Below are 6,142 nucleotides of genomic sequence, written 5' to 3'. Positions count from 1 at the left end.
ACGACTTTTCTGATTGCATTTGAAAATACAGATCGTGTGTTCGGAACTGTTTTTCATTTTTTGGAAGAATATTATCTTGGTTACGGCTCATTTTCAATTTTGCACAATACGAGTATCAGTGCTTTGCACCATATGCTCTTTATTGTAGAAAATCAGGAACGAGAGAGAGGAAAGGTAAAGAAAGCATAGAGACAGAAAGTGAAAATCTTTGTATTGGCCCGAGGGTTTTTCAAAACCATTTTCCCCACTTCCCAATGGGAAGTTTGTAAGAATGCAACACAATATGTTCTTCCCTTTCTTACCGAATCCTCTCGACGGAGGTGAACCCAGTTTCCTGAGTGGGCCTGTTCTGTAGCCATCAAAGCTCTAGTGATCTCTGCTGTTCCTGTGTTCGAGGAGGAGATGCCTGGACAGAGGGGATCATTGTCAACGGGTGGATTGATTCCGTCATTCGGAGTGGTGGCGCCGGCTGACCTACGGAGGATGTACCAAAAGGAAGCGCCGGCTCCTCAGCCGAAGAAAGGTCATTCCTCTGAGAATTCGTTCTTGAGCGGAGCTATTGGAGGAGACCATTCTTCCAACCTAGCGACCCTTCTCAGTACCTCTCGGAGAACATGTTTGAAGTCGGTTCTAAAACAGGGTGAATGAAGAAAATTGATCAGGAGACGGCTCGCCCGGCCTCTGAAGGAACACCATTGATGACAGCGATAGAAGGAGAACACGGCAGAGCTGAGCCAGCCCTAGACTTGGATCAGATGTCGGGCGATGACGCGTTTATTCTTGTCGAAAGAAAGAAGAAAAAGGAGAGCAGTGTTTCCTTCTCTCCTTCAACGGAGGCCCTTACCAGAGCCAAGAACAAACTGACGATGACCAACCACCCGAAGGAGACGAAGACGGCGAAGATTCCGGCCATCGTTGTGTGTGTGGTGTCACACGCACACATGACGTCATCGCCACTCTGGAGGAGAAAATTGGAAAGGATTTCGAACTCGAGGTCCGACGTGCATCCACGAGACTGTTCGTTAAATCCTTTTCTCACCTCCGCGACGCAACCGCATTGGTGGAAGAATTGAGAATTCAGTTCTATACCCAGCCGATTAAGCATGTTCCTGCAGTAAGATACCTAATGTGGGAAATTTCCAGATACATCGATATCGGCCGTATCTCATCGGCGCTAAAGGTTTCGAGGTTCGCAGCATCCGACAGATAACGATAATAGCAGTTGGGAAACTGGTTCCCATTGACCGTAATGCCTGAATGGTCGTGAAGACTCCAAGAGCTATCCCTACTTAGGAGATTACGAGCAACTTTCACAGCAGGTTGCACGCGGAGACCTTCAGGGGGGAAAACGGGCTGATGCAGTGTCAAAACTGTTCTGTTTGGTCATCCTTTGGTGGTATGCCACTGTGCCCCAAAATACTTCCGCTGCGCCGGGTCTCACCAGGTAGAGGAATGCCTGAGGACCAAAACAGGTAAAACTACCAGCGTAAACTGCGGGGAAGAGCATGCTGCCATGTCAAGGAAACACCCGGCATATGTTGATGCAATCGAGCGGCATCAAAACACCTCGGGAAAAGCACCACCAATTTAGCGCGTGCGAGATAGAAACCACAACTTCCAAACCAGAGAAGAAAAATATTCCGAGGAGACCGATTAAGAAGGGAGTTTCTTTTTCTTCTCTTCTGAGCAGTAAGAACGGGGAAGTGGTAACCGCTGAAAATCACCCTACCCCGGGTGAGGAGGACAAGTCAGCAAGGAGCAAGACGATGCTGGTACCTGGCACCTTAAAGACACACCCTGAAGGAACCGATGTGCTGCCTCCTCCACAGGCCATAAAACCTACTTCCTCTCCTACAATGGAAAATACGGAGACACCCGCCTCAAACGCCGGACAGAAGAGACCGTCGAGGGAGCGAAGAAATTGAAGGAGTCTGTCCTACTCCTCTTCTACAACTACGGAGGGTGTATCTTCCTCTTAGACCATCATGCCACCTGGGCCTTGCGTAAGGAAGCAAAGCAAGGGGGATGGAGAGCGTTCAGCAACCGCTGCAAAAACTCTAGCAATATCTTATTTGGTCCTTTCTGGGGCCAACGAGGGAATTTCGGCGGCGTCCTCATCGGGTGCGGCCGGAGAAGACCAGGAGCTTTGGGAAACCATGTCTATCTTTTGGTTTGCTGCGGATGTTTAGTTGACGCTTCCTGGTCGCCATCATCGGAGCCGACTTTCTCAAGTTTTTCGCCCTCCTCACGGACATGCGGCACCGGCGCTTGATTGGTAGCCAAACATCAACCCACATCAACGACCCCGGCTGTCGAGGGAAATCCGTTCGCATTGGCAGGGCCTGCAGGTACCTGCGTCTCTTTGAAGAAAACTGGAAGATCACGCGGCCATCGGGAACACTAACTGCTCCACTGCGTTGACGGAGCATCATATCCGTACCACACCTGGTCCTCCAGTTTTTGCGAAACCACGTCGCCGGGCGCCTGGTAAACTCGCCGTCGTTTAGCGGGAATTCGACTCCATGATACGACTCGGGTTAGCGAGGCCATCAGAGAACAGTTGGTTTTCACCTATCCATCTAGTCCCTAAAAATGGTAATCAGTGGTGACCGTGCGGAGGCTACTACGCACTGAACGCACAGACTATGGTCGACCGCTATCCCGTTCCCCACATAGAGGATTTCACCCACATTCTGTTCTAAAAATCTGTATTTTCAACAATAGATCTGGTTAGGACGTTCAGCAAATTCCCATCCACCCAGAGGATAAACCAAAAACAGCGATAACAACTCCATGTGGCCTGTTAGACAGGAGACAGGAGCAGGACTGAAGACAGAGGGAGTTTTCAATAGTACTAATCGATAACATCAAGAAAGATTGCTGTATCTACAAAGAAATCTGGTAATATAGCCCAGGTCGTAAGGCATCCGGGAGGAGTGGCTAACTCAGCATCACTTACTCACTTCCGGGTGGCGCTCTGCGCCTCAACATTCTAAAAGCGGTCGCCTCATTTCGGCAACCTAGTAAAGCGCCTCCGGGTGCATTGCATTTACTAGGGAACCGGGTGGGTCCCCTCGCTAGGGTGCCCCTAATCATAGCTTCAAAAAAGGTGATTAACATATTCCGATTTATGAGCGCCGAAAAATACACGTAGCCCAGTCCGGGCTGACGTAACATTTCGGAGCAACATCGCGCTCTGCAAAGTAAGCCTGAAATTGCCGATTCGTCTCCATCAGCAGTGACAAAACCAATAGACCACGGTAACACCCAAACATCTTCAGCCCTGCCGTTGCAGGGAATGTTCAGACCCATATATACTTTCGGTCTAGAGTCAACAATTATTGAAAACACAGACGAAAATCCAAAAACGGAAAATAGCATCATGGCGGACCAACACCAGCAACCTGCACCCAGTGTTTCAGGGACTTCTGCGGGAACCAATAGCAACAAAAATCAACGCGTTAATCTTGCAACACCTTCTCCTGCTGCAGCCGCAGCTGAATCCGCACTTCAAAGGTGGCAATCAGTCAATAAAAAAGCACAAGAGGCGAAAACATCCGACACAGCCGTCGAGACTTTCGCCGTTGTCGACACCAATGTAAACACGACCAAAACTACGTCCACTTCTTCAGCGGATACTACTCTAACCCTCCCTCTCGCTGAAAATCAATACCCGGGCCAACAAACGCAAACACTGCAAGGTCAGGGAAACGACGGCTTCACTGTCGTCTCTAGAAAAAAGGGAACACCGATAAAAAGGCGCCGGGTAAATGATTCCCCGGAAATCTCACAATCAAATAGATTCACTCCTATTGAGACTTCGACTGAGGGGATGGAGACTCAGCCGTCAGTTCCAAAGTCTCCAAAAATCCCGGGCACAACAGTACACAACGTCAAAGGGTGGGTTGATTTGGTGAAGGAGCTAACGACCAATATACTTACTCCTCCAAAATGTGTTCTTAGAGGACTCAACACGGTGGCTATATCCTGTGCCAACGTAGACGGCTACATTAAAACAAGAGAAATATTAAAATCTAGAGGCATGGAATTTACCTCCTATCAGCTACCAGCTGACAGGCTCAGCGAATATTGCATAAAGAACCTGGAAGGAGATGTTAATGCGAAAGAATTAGAGGCTGAACTACTTCGGCTAGGGTATTCAACCAAAAGTGTTGTTCAACTCACGTCAACAAAACCCACTATTAAAGAAAGGGAAAGCGGTATAACCACTGGTACCAAAAGGTTGGTGCCAGTGTATCATGTCATTTTGACGAACGATACCCAACCAGGCGACCTCTTAAAAGTAGATTACCTAATGGCCATGCGGGTGAAAATCACCAAATTCACCAAACCTAAGGGCGTGATACAGTGCCACAAATGCCAGAGATTCGGGCATACCAAAAATTACTGCAACAATCGGCCCCGTTGTGTTAAGTGTGCCGGATCTCACTTAACTACCGAATGTGAAAAGAAAGACCGCTCTACGCGCCTACGAAAGACCGCCCGCGAGTTGCGTAAATTGCGAAATGGACCACCCTGTCAATTATCGCGGTTGTCCCGTTTATAAATGGGAAAACCAGCGACGATTGGCGCGTGAAAAGCGCGACTTAATTTCCCGAGGATCAGCCTAGGGGAAAACTTACAGGGTTGCACCCAAAAGTGGTAGGACTGATTTTCTCTGGCGCGAACGGAGCGGTGGAGGGGGGTCTGCCTGGCAGGGTAAGGTGGAGGAAGCTCTTAGCAACAGACCGACACCAACCTCAGTCGCCTGCGGGCTGTCGTTGAGTGAGGACACAGTTTCTAGTGAAGCAAGTTTCTTGTCCGCGTCGAAAAACAAAATGAATCTGAATTTAGAGCAACGTTATTCCGTGAAGTTTTGTGCGGAACTCGGGAAGACGGTAACTGAGACCCTCGATATGATCAAGCAGCCTTATGGGGACACTGCCTTAAGCCGTTCCACAGTATTTGAGTGGCACAAGTTTTTTAAAGAGGGTAGGGAGCTCGTTGAAGACGACCATCGCTCCGGACGGCCGTCGACGGCAAGAACCGACACGAATGTGGACAGAGTGAGGACACTGCTAAAAAAAAGACCGACGCTTAACCAGTGAAGAAATTGCAGACCAGTTGGGTCTGTCTGCATCCAATCCACAAGGATTGCCGAGCTTGGGCACGCGCTTGTCTTCCGTGCCTGCGCTCTAAAAATCACCGGCACGTTTTGTCACCGATAGGTACTTTCTCTAGCCTGACGTACAGGTTTGAACACGCTCACTTGGATGTAGTTGGGCCGCTAGCACCTTCCGCCTACCAGCGATACTGCCTCACCTGCGTTAGTCACTTAAGCAGATGGCCAAAGGCACAATGCCCGATGCGACCGCCGAGTCGGTTGCAAAGGAATTCCTCCGGGGAAGGATCTCCCGTTTTGGTGCATCTGTACGTATCACAATGGGTCAGGACAGGTAGTTTGAGTCTTCTCTTTTCCTTAGGCTAGCCATCCTGACGGGGACTTGGCGTGCGCGGACGGCGGCGTATCACCCCTCTGCCGACGGCACGGTGGAAAGGTTTCACCGAGAGCTGAAGGCTGCTATTATATGTCGCGAGGACGAGCATTGAACGGAAGCCCTTCCAGTTGTACTTCTGGGCATTCGTGCAGCTTGGAAGGAGGACATGCCGGACACCTCAGCCGAAATACTCTAAGGGGAACCAATCCGTCTCCCGGGCGAATTGTTTGTGTCTTCTCCTGACACTGAGAGCGACGCCACGGCTTTCGCGCTCAAATTTCGGAGACACATGCGTAACCTGCGTTCAGTATCAGGCGCGCGCCATGGATAGAGAGAGAGAGCTGTTTTCGTCCACCAGGACTTGTCCACGTCTTCCCATTTGTTCATTCGTCACGATGCCCTCAGAGGAGGCATGCAACCTCCGTATGACCGCCCATTTAAGTCGTTCGCAGGGCCTCATCTAAATCTACATAATACCCCGCAAGCCGCAGCAAGGGCGTGTGGCAGGGGGTGTTAGGTCACCAACCGTATAAAGGAACCCCCCTGTAAAAACAACATGGGAAATTACACCCACAGCAGCGCATAAACTCATGCAACAATTCCCTTCATCCAACACTCATGCAAATACATATACCGCAAATCAA

This window comes from Hetaerina americana, unplaced genomic scaffold (genome assembly GCF_022747635.1).
Source record: "Hetaerina americana unplaced genomic scaffold, ioHetAmer1.1.p SCAF_23, whole genome shotgun sequence".
Taxonomy (NCBI): domain Eukaryota; kingdom Metazoa; phylum Arthropoda; class Insecta; order Odonata; family Calopterygidae; genus Hetaerina; species Hetaerina americana.
The sequence above is the reverse complement of the archived record's forward strand: the minus strand, read 5'-3'. Positions refer to the sequence as shown.